This window comes from Rousettus aegyptiacus, unplaced genomic scaffold (assembly GCF_014176215.1).
Source record: "Rousettus aegyptiacus isolate mRouAeg1 unplaced genomic scaffold, mRouAeg1.p scaffold_m13_p_4, whole genome shotgun sequence".
Taxonomy (NCBI): domain Eukaryota; kingdom Metazoa; phylum Chordata; class Mammalia; order Chiroptera; family Pteropodidae; genus Rousettus; species Rousettus aegyptiacus.
In genome coordinates, this window is record NW_023416307.1 from 114,190,755 (window position 1) to 114,205,604 (window position 14,850).

Below are 14,850 nucleotides of genomic sequence, written 5' to 3' on the forward strand. Positions count from 1 at the left end.
TTATGACCGAAAGGCATTCTGTACTCCTGCCATAGGAAATAGCAGCCAGTGGCAAAAGTTTTTTTTCCAGACCACCAAGCAGCAGTTATGCAGCCAACCATAGCCAAACACCCTCTGTCCCTAAACGCTAGGGGGTCCCTGCTTTTCTGTGGCCCCTTAACCTGTAGCAGCTGCTGAGGCAAGATCTGCTTATGATTCATACATATTGCTTCCAAGAAAAACGCAGACATAGAGTCAACATTCATTTTCCAAAGGGTAGGAATGGGAGGGGGGTCACCATGGTCCATCTGGGCAAAATCCCATTAACTTAAGTCCAAGTGGGAATCCTAAAATGAACTGCCATTCAATTACACTTGCCTGGGCTTTGAACAGGCCTCCAAAATGCTTAGTTGTGGTGCTCTGTTGTATAATATGTGTATATTATTCCATATCCTTCATTTCCTATGCTACATAATGGAGACCATTCTGGTATCAAAGGAAATGATGATTAATAATACCAAACACCTGGTTTATAAAACACAAACTTGCTCAACAGATTGACTGCTTCCTGTTAGCTTCCCAAGTTAATCATGCATATGGGCTCACATGAATATGCATTTAGATTCACGTGCAAGGTACATGTAGCGATGCCAGACCTCTACTCCTAATGCTTTATTAGTTTCCCACTGATGACACTAGTTGGCAATACAGACATGTCTCAGGTGTGGCTTCAGGTAATACAATAGTGCCACATTTATGGTCTATAAGTTTTGCTGCCAGCCTAGTCATTATTATTTATTGATTCCCATGATAAACATTCCTTGAGCATCAGCTATGTGCCAAGTTCCATGCCATGTGCTGGAAGACAAGTAGGAATGAGACATAGGTCTTATCTCTAAGGAATCTCAAGTCCAGAGGAGACAGAAAAGCTAACGAGGCAGACAGAGAAGAGCTGGCTGGGGAGGGCACACTGGCTCTCATACATGAGCAGAGGAGCTATCTTCCTCAGGACTATCCTGAACTCAAGTAAAATGTCTGGCATGCACTGGTATCTGTCAGGGGTTATGCGACGGATTCAGAATGCTTCCTGAAAGCCAGCTTATTAACATCAGAAGTTCCCCGTTGCACTGCAGTTTCATCCATTTGTTTTACACTTAAGATTATTTATGAATAGAACAATGCAGGAAGACATTTTTTTTTTAATTGTCCTGCATCTTTCTTTCCTTCTTTTTCAAATGTCACCCCATTCCATTAGGAAAATCCTCTTCACCCTTTCCACTCACAAGGTTCTGTTGATAGCTAAACCTTCCCATACTGCATGTGGTTGGGCACCAAACCCAGGCTGAGCACTGAACACACACACACACACACAGAGTCCCTTCCCAGGTAACACTGATTAGTTTATTAATTAGGCACGTGATTCAAGATAAGCCACCTGGGCTTTAAAATTTTTTCCTACCTGGAGCAAATAGGAAAAAAAAACCTCTCCATTCTACTACATGAACAGAAAACCATGTTTCCTTCCCTGAGAAAATAAAGTCAACCAAGAGACAGAAAGAGACAGAAAGAGAGAGTGTGTGTGTGTGTGTGATGAGGGGAGGGTACCAGTCCCCAGATACCTTCATCCCTAAGGACAGCTCATGTTTTTCTTCCCATTATTGGGTTATTTGAGGCACTAATTTTTTCATTTTGCCCAAATGAGCATGGATTGGATTTCTAACTCTTATAACATAGGAGTCCTGACTTATGTAAGTGCTAATATTGGCCAGAAATGACCTATGTAGCTCTAGATACCCATGGAGGTGGTCCCAAGAGCCATGTACAACCCACACAGGGAGTACATTTCTGAGGCCAGAAAGGCCCGAGGAAAAAAGACCTCAACATTCCTGAGTAACTGTGTGTCCTTTCCATAAGGGAGGACATTTAGGTACCCCCAAAGTACCCAAATAATGAATGGCAATAGACAGTAATTTGGGGAAATGACTCTTTATGATGGCATACAAAACTATTCTTTATGTAGAACCATAGTTAACAAATAGAAGTTTGCCTGCTTTGAAAATAGAGACTGAGACAGAAGTTGCAGAACCAGTCCGCTTTCGGCTGCACCAGGACAGACATGAAGAAAATGCAGGGAAAGAGGACAGAAAGGGAGATAGTATGCAAGCATTGCCAGTGCCACAGTAGGCTCCTTTAGATTTGGGCCAGTTGTGCTGCCTGGGTAGTCGCCACCTTTGAAGGACATCTGTTATGGTGCCTTCTTCATATCTCCATTGGGAGGAACCTTGCCAGGGCGAGTGGCAGAACCTTCTGTTTCTCCTGCAGCTGGAGGCTCCTAAGGGCGAGTGCCAAGCCCCAGAAGAGGAAGGTGAGCTAGATGCCAGGCCCTGAGAAAGCATTTGAGTGAGTTAAGGGCAGCATGCTTGGCAACCCATTCGAGGGCTGCCAGGTGGTTTTCAGCAGAGCCTCCTGCCAGATCTGCTTAGCCCTGGAGGCTTAGGCTCAAAGAGAAGCTTTTGCACAAATGGGGAACTCTGCTCAGGAAGATACTGGCTCTAAGCCAAAAACAAAGGCAAACTCACTAATTCTCTTCAAATATTATATTTCTTTTATACTTTGCTCCTCTTATGTTTGTATGTCTTTCTTTTCTTATTAAAGTTGATAAACATATTGACTACTTTAAGAGTACATCATGTAAATGTATAACATAATATATAAATATTGTATATGTATATATAAATATACAATATTTATATATATACACTTTGTGAGTATATAGTTGTATTTCTGCTGTGTCTTCCTTTTAAAATTCTAACACCTGGATGGACACTAACTTGCACTCCATGGAAAGACACTGCTACCTTCTAGTTGCAGTCGGCATGAATTGCAGGTATGAGGTCTTGGGTGATTAGCCATTTTCAGAGTATGGCCTTAACAATAAAAATGTATTTAAATGGCAGCTAGTATCACTTAGTTCCCCTCCAGTGGAAGCAAAGATAGGCTACATCAACTCTTACTTCTGTCAATAACCTTTGCCTTGATAGGAATAGTACTATGAGGTGGAAAAATACAGCTGTGTACATGTTTAAACAGAAGATGAAACATTTTGAATGGCATACCATTGGTTCTTTAAGGTATACAGGATCTGAGAATATGACAGGAGTGTAGGCAAGATTCTTTGTTTTTTCACTTTCTCAAGTGCAGCTCGAACTGTAGGGAAGCCAACTCCATGGCATTCTCTCCTCTCTCCATGAGCTTAAGTTTACCAATGACCTGGGAATCCCCAAGGGCCATTCTCTGGGTAGCACATGCCAAGGGGCAATGGGAACAGGATGGAAGCAGGTGGCACCCAGATCCTCTAGTTTTCACACTCTACCCCAAGGGGAGAGCCAATAGTAGAAAGTCATGAGAATAAGGCTCTGCACAAATTAGTTGGTGGGAGCATCAGGGAGCACAGCAGGGACACACAGATCTGGAAAAAGGGACATGAAAAGAACATGTGGCTATGTAGAGACCTTCCACAAAGAAGAAAATCCCTGGGCCTTCCCTCCTATTCTCAGAGCAAAAATGTCTTCTGTACTTACCCCTTTTAATACCTACTTACTTCCCCTCTCCCAACTTTCCCATGCCTTCCACCATCGCAGCATCTCTTATCCCCAATACTGGAGAGAGACCTCAGGATAAAAATATCTAGTAAGAACCATACTCGATGATCTGTCTTAATTGTTTGTACTAGGTATATGCAAAAGGACACATTCTGGTGGAGATATAAACACTCATCATAGGAAAAATACTGGTAAACCCCACTGAAACGTGAAAACTAAATCCTATTGGTACATTTTATGTCTGAAGGAGAGCACAGTATTATCAATTGTCTGCTTGGCTAATGTTAACATTATTTGACTCTATGAATTTTAGTCTCATTTAGATTTTCACAGCTGTTAATGATAATCATGAAATTTGCTGGCTGTTTCAATAGTAGTCACTTTTAAGTGAGATGCTTTACACATGTATGCATATATAAAAATTAATTTACTCAATAACCTAAGAAGCCATTTTGGAATGCGAAGGGAAAGGAAAGATAGCTTATTTCAATGATAAAACTAAAAGACTTCTAAATCACCATTGGCTGGTGTGTGTGTTTGTATGTGTGTGTCTCTGATTGTTTATTTTTTTATTTTATCTCTTCTCTGCATGATTGAGGTTTTTATTAATAAGAACACACTCATAAATTCTCATCTACAGAAGCATTTTATAAATAAAACCACCAAATAACATATGCTTGCAATGAATATTAATGCCTAAAATTAAAAAATGATGGTAATAATATTTGTAGATCCCTATTTGCATAAAAATAAAAAAGCCTTTTAAATAAACTTTCACATGAAAATGCTATCAGAATAAAGTTTTTATATTCTTGATTAAATCTATTACATTTGATTATCAGTACTTTGGATGTTTTTTATAGCAAGAGATTTAAGAAAAGCAGGCATTATTATTTGTAATAGAAGAGGTGGTTCTTTCAATGTAAGCAATATGAATTGTCTGTCTTTTATACTACTACTCAGATGAACTGTTTCCCTTTTAAAATCTAGACAAATTACAAACAACAACTATTATTTAGATGCCCATTTTGCACAGGCATTTTTCAACATTTATGCAAGATGCCTAAATCCTAAGGAATATAAGGCATAAACAAGATAGCAGTGGAGAATAAGAATGAAAATAAGAATAGGTGAAGCTTCCAAGTGACATTTCTCCTTGCTCTGGATTTAATTATCTTACTTAAGTGTAGTCACTTGGTCTTCAAGAATGATACATAAATGGCATCTTGCTTTTAGCCAAGATATTTCCTCTTCTTACTTGTACCTGAAATTTGTAGTTCCTATATTCTTATGAGATTCAGTGACTTTTAAGTTCTTTTAATACAGAAAGTAACAGATTTCCCTCTTTGAACTATAACTGCATCTTACATGAGCTGAATTGTTGAATTTGTTTGTTCTCTCTTTCCCTTTTTAACAACCTGAAGACAACACTGTGGATAATAATGCTGGATGATGTTGGAACATCTGTATGAAAATCTCTAAATAACTTTCATCTAGTAAAGTTGTTATTATTCAGGAAAATGTTTATATTGTTTCCTTTTCCTCCAAAATTTCTATGATATAAATCATTAAGCAGGTGAATACATTTTGTGAGTAAACATCTAGAGGAAGATGCTGTCTTTGACCAGGGAGACTCTTCTCTCTCTCTCTCTCTCTCTCTCTCTCTCTCTCTCTCTCTCTCTCTCTCTCTCACACACACACACACACACACACACACACACACACACACACACACACACTTAACGCTATGGGCAGGAGAACATTACAGATGAAAATATCTGAAAACTGTTTTCGGAAACTGCTTTGTTTATTAGGGTATAACATGCTTACTTCAAGAGTTCTCTGAAATAATGAAAATGAGAATTATCCTGGGGCATCAGGTTTTGGCCAATATTTATGATGGGCTATGACACACGTAACTGACCCCCCCACTGCCATATATTTTCATAAACGTGGTTTAGCCACCTCTCAAATAGATGCCTGAAAACACAGCCAACTGTCAGAGCTTCGAGGCCCAAGACAAAGCCTTCCCCTTGTTTAAAGACCCCCTAAAATGCCGCTTCCTCCATAAAACCTTCCCTAACGAAGTGGAAATGGGAACCAGATGTTCTCAAACTTCAGTACAAAGATAATCATATTTACTCTACAATCTAAGATACTATCTAGGACCAAAACTGTGCAAACTGTTAATATAGCAAAGTCACTGGACACTGGCTGGAAGAAAAGCTGGGAATTCTGTACATCCTGTGAACTTCAGGGGCAGGAGCTGAAAATACTTCCCTTTTTTATCCATAGCATTTAGTGTAGAGTTGGTACACAAGAAGCACTCAGCAAATCATCCTGAAATGAATTTATTCAATCCTATTCTTTTATTTATTTTATAAATGAGGTCCGGAGAGGAAAATGAGTCACATAGATTTGATACCAGAATTTGGACAAGACTCTAAGGCTAGCACTGTCCCTTTTACAGTGTGTGGCCTCTCCTTGCTCATTCATTTAGTATCTTTGTGTATTGTGCCTATGCCAATGTGGTCAGACTTAGAATGTAAGGAGGTTCTGAGAAGCCGGTGCCCACGTGCTGCTGCTGCTAATATAATAGGGGCACAAGGTTCGTGATGTCCAGCTGATGTCTCAGAGGTAAAGGAAAAGTTTAGTTGAACCCTGTAACTTCCATGGAAGGCAGCACAGAGAGGAATAATGAGCTACAGAAGGAAACAGACCTCAATTAACATCTCAGAGCAGATTATTCAAACTTGTTTAGTCATTTTCATCTACCCGTACTTCCGTTCATATACCCTTCCTTCCATCTATTCATCCTTTCATCCACCTATCTATATCTATTTCCAAATGTGGCTTGCTATTACCAAATATTGCTTTAAAAGTTTTATATTTATATAGCCTTATTTAACCCAGACACAGACCTTGCTAAGTGTCTATGCCCATTTTCCAGGTGAAGAAATTAAAGATAAAGGGACAAAGTACCTTGCTCCTACTTCTGTAGGCAGCAGGGTGGGGATTTGAGCCTTGGCCCACCCGATGCTGGAGCCCCTATCTTAATTACTCTGCCCTCAGACTTTTGTTTTAGGGGTATGATAAATGTCAAGTTTTGCCATAAGGAGCTTAGAGTGTGATGGAAAAGGCAAACAAGCAAATCATTCCTAAAATAGGAATAGACCCCAGAGTTCCTGGCAGGATTAAGAACTATAGATTTAAAACACCTAGTACAGTGTCTGGCACACCTGACAAGTGCAATCGATCTCATAAGGACCATTCTTGGCTTGGGGAGAGATCAGCTCCCCAACCTTCTTTGAAATATACCCACTGCTCTACCAAATTAGAACTTTATCTCTCCATTCAAATTACATAAGATATATAGAAAAATAGTTCTCATTTATCCCATGATAGGACATCATGGCTTTAGCAGTTCAACAATACACTTTAGGAAGCAGCTGGGGTGGTAGTAATTATAATGGTCAATATTAAAGGAGGTTGGGAAGGATGCAGATTGGGAAAGAAATTGTTGGGGAGTGAGGGGGTTGAGGAAGAAGTGACAGATGCTTCAGAAGCACCCTGTATCCAAATCATCTAATGTGTCCCAGGCCTGGGCAAACATAGATGGGTCAAATCCAAGCACACAGGGCTCATGATTCAGCAAGTGGTTCAATGTCATGAGTCATTTCTGGAAAAAGAAAATCCATACTGTAGCATTAGTCCTTTGCCTGACATTTTTCTACATCATGAAACTAGGTTGGGTTTTCCAAAATCCTTCTAGTTAATTTGAAGGGATAAACATTTAACTTTCTGTTTTTGAACTTCTTAGCAGTGTTGCTATGCATGATTGCTCAGTCGCTCCAATTTACCCTAGAGGGTTATTTCAGTTGAATCCTTTGGCATGGGATGTCTGGAAGCTCGCACATTGCCATCCCTCCAGTTCTCATGGAACTGGGCTACATTTGGGTTTGTAATGAATATATATCCATTGATTGGGGGTCTGACCAGTGAATAAGATGACTGAATAAAGGATCGGGCGCTGAAACAGGCCAATGAACATGTGATGAGTTTAGTAAAAAAAATTGAAAAGGCAGTTGCTGCATTAAAATGACCAATTTTCCAATTTTAGTATGCAGAAACACAGGTAGACAAAATCTGTTGATGAAAATTAGAATTATTTGTATTAAAAAATTATGCCAAATAAACAGCAAAGAAAAGAAAGTCTATGTCTAAATGCATAGTGCATACGCCTGTTTTCTCTTGAGTAATTCATAGGATTTATCTACTCCACCTGCCATCCAGAAAATCCCCTCCTGTGAGAACCTATAAAGTCAGATTAAAATCACTTACAGTGATATGGCATTGATTTGATATAGACTTCACTTAGATTTATATTTTGACATAGATGTAATTTTCAAATTAGTCACTGAATTTTACTGATTTTGATTAGCTCTGTGTTGAAATGGTGTTCTTCACTGTTTTCTCTTCCTTTCTCCTCTGAAAGTGGAAATATAATAATGAAAGCAGAAAAAAATGCATTTGTGACTAAAGATCACATGTTCTGGTTTGCCTAATTCTTTACTTCATTAAAGTATTCCTTGCAGTTGTCTTTTAACTGATGCTCTCTTCCGGGGTCTTGACCACTAGTGTAGATTCACATACTCCTTTCTCTGGAAATGCATCTAGTGTGTCACGTGATGGATACAGATGTTCTAAAATCTATCAATAAATACAGAAGAGATCCCCAAATAGCAATACAAATCTTTGAGTTCAAGATCATCTTTGGGTCAATAATAATGACCTAAGGAAGCAAGGAAAGCAAAACATTGGGTGTTCTGTGCTGTCTTCCTCAAGACTGATCCCAGGCTTCATATGGGTTATGTGGACATTAATGTCACGATACCCCAAGTATTTGGACTTTTTTGAAATAACCTCTAAATTCTCTGCCTTTTTTTTCTTATAAAAGGAAGAAGGATGTGTATATTCCTTTGGGGATACAAGAACAATTGTAATAAAAACAATTTTTAAAATTCCATTGCTTTTATTCAGATAGTTCTTGACTTTCAAAAGAAAAGCCAGTTTCATTTTAGTAATATTATGAGTAGAGTTTGTATTTTTTTAACACCTCAAGAGAGTCATATTTTATAGTTGTGCTTGATTTAAGTAAATAGTAGAATTCATATATCTTAAACAATGAAAATCTTTGAAAAGAGACTGAATTCTTAAGACATTAAAAATTAAGTCTGAGACTAGAAATCATTGAGATAGTAGGGATTTTTAAATCAATTCTTGGTTTCCATTTTTACAAATACCTAGTCCTTTTTATTTTTTTTAAAGAAAATTAGATTATATCAGTATTTTAAAACCATGTGTTATTTTTATCAAACTTGTCTCTATTAAACACGTATGACGCTATTAGCATTATCAGTATTATTACTGCTCCTGCCACAGCCAACGCTGCCTCTTGCTGAGCACTTAGTGTGGATGAGCCCTGACAAGCACTGCTCATGTACTTCTCAGGGAAGTTGTGTAAGGGCAATATTTTTACTCCATTTTGACAACGAGGACGTCAAGGCTAAGGGTGATAGCATCCTGAGCCCAAGGTTAACAAGGAAAGCTGGCAGGGCTGATGCTCGCCTCTACCTCCAGCTGACCTTGAAGATAGCCTTCAGACTGCTGGGCTCTCCTGACTCTGCCACAAGAGCAAAGAGTTCTGTTCTGTCATGTCAGCACAGCACAAAGGGCTAGACAATGTAGTACTCTCTAAACAGCAACTTAGGTAAATGACTTTCTCACCAGCTCCATTTTCCTAAATTTTAAGCCAACATTGCCTTTCATTCCAGCTAGCCCTCCAATGAGGTGTGAGGACAGGCAACACCTCTGAAGTGTGGTAGGGTTGGTGACTCCCAGAGTTTAAACGCATACTTACTCATGGATTACTCAGAGTCAAATCAGTGTTGCTTTAAGCTTCTGACATGGTCTGGGCCTTTGACTAAAGACCAAAAATGACCTCCCTTTCTGGTAGGAAATAAAGATTTTTGATAAACAATGGTATTTTTAAAATTCATCCGAGGCAAGACAACCCCTCATTTATTTATATATGGTTATCCTTATGATCACAGCTGTCTGTACCAAGAATCAATGTAATTGTATGTGTATTTCACAATTGAGTTTGGGTTTCCCACTTTTTTATTTGTTTCTCAGGAGAACTGGGCTCAGCAAGCAATTGTTAGGTTAATCTCTGTTAGTCTATTCCATTCAATATATTTATGAGTAATATATTTAGGTGACTATCATTATAAATATAATTATAAAAATAATACATTCTCATTTTATAGAATATGAAAAGTATGTAAAAGTGTTAATAAGAAAACAAAAAAATACTTGTTCTCCTACTAGTATATACTTTTAGTACTACGGAGTATCTACTATTGAACATGTCTATACGTTTTCTTCCAATGGTGTTTTGTGCATCTGTTTACACACACACACACACACACACACACACACACACACAGTATGTAGTACATAAAATCTTATATTCTGATTTTAAAACTACTTTCTTTTCTTATATTATTAAATCTCCTTTTGGTCCCTAATTTTTTAATTGTCCCCTAATATTCTATCTTTTCCAGCTTCAGTAACTTTTGCAACCACTTTCCTATTGCTAAGTATTTTGGCTTTTCTTTTCCTCATTATAAATAACAATTGCAAGTCACTACAAATTTAAGTTAGATTCTCCAAAAGAGAATTATTGGGTCAAAGCGTGCAAGTGCAAAAGTTCTTGAAGGCTTTTTACCAATTTTCATTCTTAATAGTTTAAAAGATAAAGGAAAAAAACTAAAAGCTTTTATTTTTTCATAATGAAATTGAATCAATTATTTCATTGCTAATTTCCTTATTATAAAACAGCACCTAATTATACACAAGTAGACACACAATATAAGGTTGTTTAAAATTAACAAATTATTTCTTTTAAATAAGAAATGCAAACAGCATTTGTGGTGCCCCCATCATGTCACATGGGGCTTCAACTGGAGCCCCTGTGTACTGCTCTGCTGGCCAGCCCACCATCAGGAAGCCACACATTTTGAATCTGAGGGTCTTAACATTCATTTATTTATGGTCTCAAACACAGAGAGACGGGGCCATAAGAAAGGAGTTGGCCAAAACTCATTTGGGTATGAAACTTACAAAGTTCACTTCCTTCCTCAGCCTCAGAGCAGCTGGTCTGGACTACCACATATACACTTACACAAACTACAGTGGAGAACAAAATATTTGCTTCTGTGATCATCATTAAGGTTGAGCAATATTCTGTAACTCTGATTTCCACAGCGTCCATCTACTGGCCCTGGGAAGAGTAAAGCAACTAGACTTGCTCTGGCTTCTTTTTCCTTTGCCTTATTCACAAGATAGATCTACAAAATTAAGCTGAAGCCCATTGTGCTGTCATCATCTTTCAGACTCCGAGTATAGTCAATCTTAGTCCCAGCATGGGAATGTATATAAAAGATGCCTATATATGTTTCTATGAAACAGTTAATGATAAGGAGGAGAACAGGGTTATCAAAATAAGACATAATAGTTTACAAACAAAGCAAGTAAAGATTAAAAATAAATGAGTCGTAAACCAGAACCAACTGTAAATAGTTATCACCCCAGTTTTGTATTTTATTTACAGCGATTTGCTGGTTATATTACTGTAATGAAATAGTAAAATCACTAGACCTACAGTTCTATGAAAACAGCAGCTTTGCAAACTTTCATTTTCTATTTTCAATGACAGTTAATTCAACATTTCAAAGTACAGAAGTTAAATGAGGCAAAGAATGAGAAATAATGCTGCACAATTGCTGAAATCTGATTACACTGAGATAAGAGCAACCCAAATTATTTTACTTGCACAAATTTGGAGAGAGAGAGAGAGAGAGAGAGAGAGAGAGAGAGAGAGAGAGAGAGAGAGAGAGAGAGAGAGAGAGAGAGAGAGAGAAAGGGAAGAAAAGCTTTAGCTAAATGAATGCTTCCAGTTACTCCTGTAGATATAATATAAAGAAGGAAACAAAGAAATTTCAAATGGTTGAGGATCTTATTTATACTTAGAAATGAAAATTAGCAAAAGGGTTCCATCCTGAAAAAAATAAAACAAAAATCGACTTCCATTTAAGAAGCTAATTTATGCACTCCTGAGTCCTCATACAAGTTAAGCAGCACAGAATATCACAGCAGGCGTAAAACAACAGATCTTGAATCCTGCTGTGTTTGTTCAAGGAGGCAAGTTAAGCTATTCCTAAAAGGAAACAAAACAGGCAGTTGGGCTATTAAACAGGGATCTTTCTGCTACACTGTGCAGCCTTGAATGCATCAATTGCTGTTCAAAACAGGATTAGAGACGTGGTTTTCTTTAACTATGGTTTTGAGAAAAATGTTTATGCCTGCTCAGAATTCTCAGGCTGATATTAACTAATATAGTGCCAGCAAGACATAAAGCACCTTTAAAACCTCCAAGAAACGGTCTTTGAGAGAACTCCAAAGTTGTGTGAAGGCAGCACAAAATGAAGGCAAGGGGGTACCACTGTGTAGAAAAGTTAACCCACGTAAATTGCCCAAATTAGAATTCTCCAGAGTACTTTTGCCTTTAAGGCCCAATCCCAGAGTGATTAATTTAATCATACAGCAAACAACTGATATTTAGTTCCTATAGACAGATTCTACTTGAATGAATATGCAGCTTGAAAATGGACAGTTTTTGCCACATATGACTATTGAATATGCATTTGCAAATGGCTTTGGATAATTCTGCTACGTTACCATGATAAAATGGGATATCCCAGATATTTTTGTAGAAATTGAGGTGTGCCATGTAAGAAAAAAAAGCAAATTTTTCTCACATATGGACTTCTCTTTGTTGTTGAATTTAAGGACAATCAATCCACTGGAGAGAGTGGTTTGATTTCCACCAAAAAGAACAGAGATGTGATGGCTTGAAGGCTTCAAGTCTATATTGCTACATGGTTTTTACCCAAGATTTCAGGATGCTGCCTATGCATTTGGTGAAAATGTTTAACATTGCTCAGGTGTATCACCAGTTAGTAATACTTCAATGTTATATTAAAAGGTGAAATTTATTCTATAAATTATCTTAGTGGTACTTAAGAATCACAGGAAAAATCATTTTTCCTTTTTGTTGTCTGTTTGTTTGTTTTTCAAACAATTGTTCCAGAAAATAGTCACAAAGGGCTAGGAGGTAAGTTTTGTAAGACCTTTACAATATTAGAATCGTGAAAACTGTAACTTATAAACAGCCATCATTAATTAGTGCTACACATAAGAGGGACACTTTTTAGTGGCATATATTTAGTCGATATACCATTTTTAGTTTTGTATCAGTGGAGAGATTAAAATAAGCATGTTTATAGAGACATAACTATTTAAAATATTTATAGAGAAAACAGTTGCAGATGATACGAACAGAGATTCCAACAAAAACAAAGCACAAATGCAGACACCATATGGTTCAATGTATGCACTCATGACCTCATGTGAAAAGCAGGCCGAAGATGTAACAGCTGGAGATGGCTCCCTTTTACCCCCGGAACAACTAACTCTTGGGTTTGGAAGGGGGTCATTATAATCATGTTCACGGATGGGCGAAATCTATGGGTAATACCAAAATTGGGGAAGAAATCTCTTAAAACAATTGTCGATGGGAGGCTTTGTTTTGTTGGGGTAACTCCACGTAAAAGGAGCAGTCAGGTAACCCACAGAGTTTCTGATGAAGCAGGAGGAGCACCACATACCTTCTGGGCTCTGTTTTTTATCTCCTAATTATTCATTAAGCTTGAATCAGAACCACAAAACATTGCAGAGGTCCCAGACCACCACATCACATATGATTGTTCTTTTGATGTGTTCTAGAGCATCAGGGGCTGGGACAAACAAATGGTCATAAAAACTCTAAATTTTGTGAGTGTCCAACATGTCAGGCTCCGTGCTAAGCACAGGTAAGAGAAATAACTTTCATAACAAAACTGAAAAGTTAGTCTTTCATTCTTGTTAAAAAAAAAACAAACAAAAGAACAAGAATCCTAAGGTTTAGAGAGGTTAAGTAACTTGCTCATGGTCACAAATAGATGAAGGCTGGAATGGAGTCCACCATATTCTTTTGCTGGCCAAGCAGCAAGACAAGGTATTTAAGGGGAACCGATACCATAAGGACCACGTCCTATAGTAAACAACTCCACAAATGTCACTGAGGTAACACTGGGGAGGGGAAGAGGAGTGTGGGGGGCAGAGACGCTCATGTACCACCAGTTGAGACTGACAGCTCTGAGGGAGGGTGCCTTTAACTTGCAGTGTGCCTCTCCTTAACTGCCTTCACCTTCCGGCCTAGACACCTGAGGTTTATATTTAACCTCCATCTCCAAAGAGTTGAATTGCCCAGACACTACCTCAAAGAGTTCTGAAATCATTTCATGCAGACCTCTTAATAATTTTTAAGGTAAGTACCTTCTCTATTTTAATAGAAAGTGGACAATTTGTAGCCATGGCGAGAATGGGAGGCAGAGCTATTTCTGGTTATATAGGATGATAGAACAAGGCCCTTGGGTGGTCCAACATCTTTTGGAGATGGGAAATGCCACTGTGGCATTTTCCTCAATTCTGAACTTTCTATCATCACAATAATATGCTTCATTTTGCAGGGCATGTGATGTGGGTCAATACATGATGACAGAGAAAAGAGTGCCATGGGCTAAGTGCTTTCAAAGAATCGTATGTCTCAGCAACGTTTGTTTTTACCATATTCTGTGTTGGTTTGTTTTAAAAATTTGTTTTAAAATTCCATGGCTGATGGCACCTCAAATTCATGAGGAATCTTCTACAACAGAATTCTTTTGTATATGAATCACTGGAAATTTGATGAATAGATGCCAGTAAGAGGCCAGTCCATTTTCAGGCACCGATTTTGTTAATAAGTCTTTTTAGAAAGAAATTTCAAATGTTGCAATTAAGAAAGCATGACCTATCAAAGATGCTGAGCCTTCCAGATAATCTGGAATTCTGATCATATATTTACCCTGGAAGCTGTTGCTCTACTCAAATACTTAACTTTCAATGAAGTGTTCAGTCCTTTTGTGATGGCACTAAAGTGTAATCAAACATTACCACAAGCCAAGTCACACGCTAGCATGTCTTGCCTTGTTTAAATATCTTGAATATATTTGAGTTATTGTGTAATGATTTCTAGGCCTCTGGTTGTCCATATGGTCTGAACAGA

At 38.0% G+C, this 14,850-nt stretch overlaps 1 protein-coding gene across 4 annotated transcripts in view; it reads right to left on the minus strand.

The window, feature by feature from the left end:
* CACNA2D3 (calcium voltage-gated channel auxiliary subunit alpha2delta 3) overlaps positions 1-14,850 on the minus strand; it is a 790,850-nt gene that overhangs the window by 211,333 nt on the left and 564,667 nt on the right. The gene's annotated exons all lie outside the window — the stretch shown is intronic.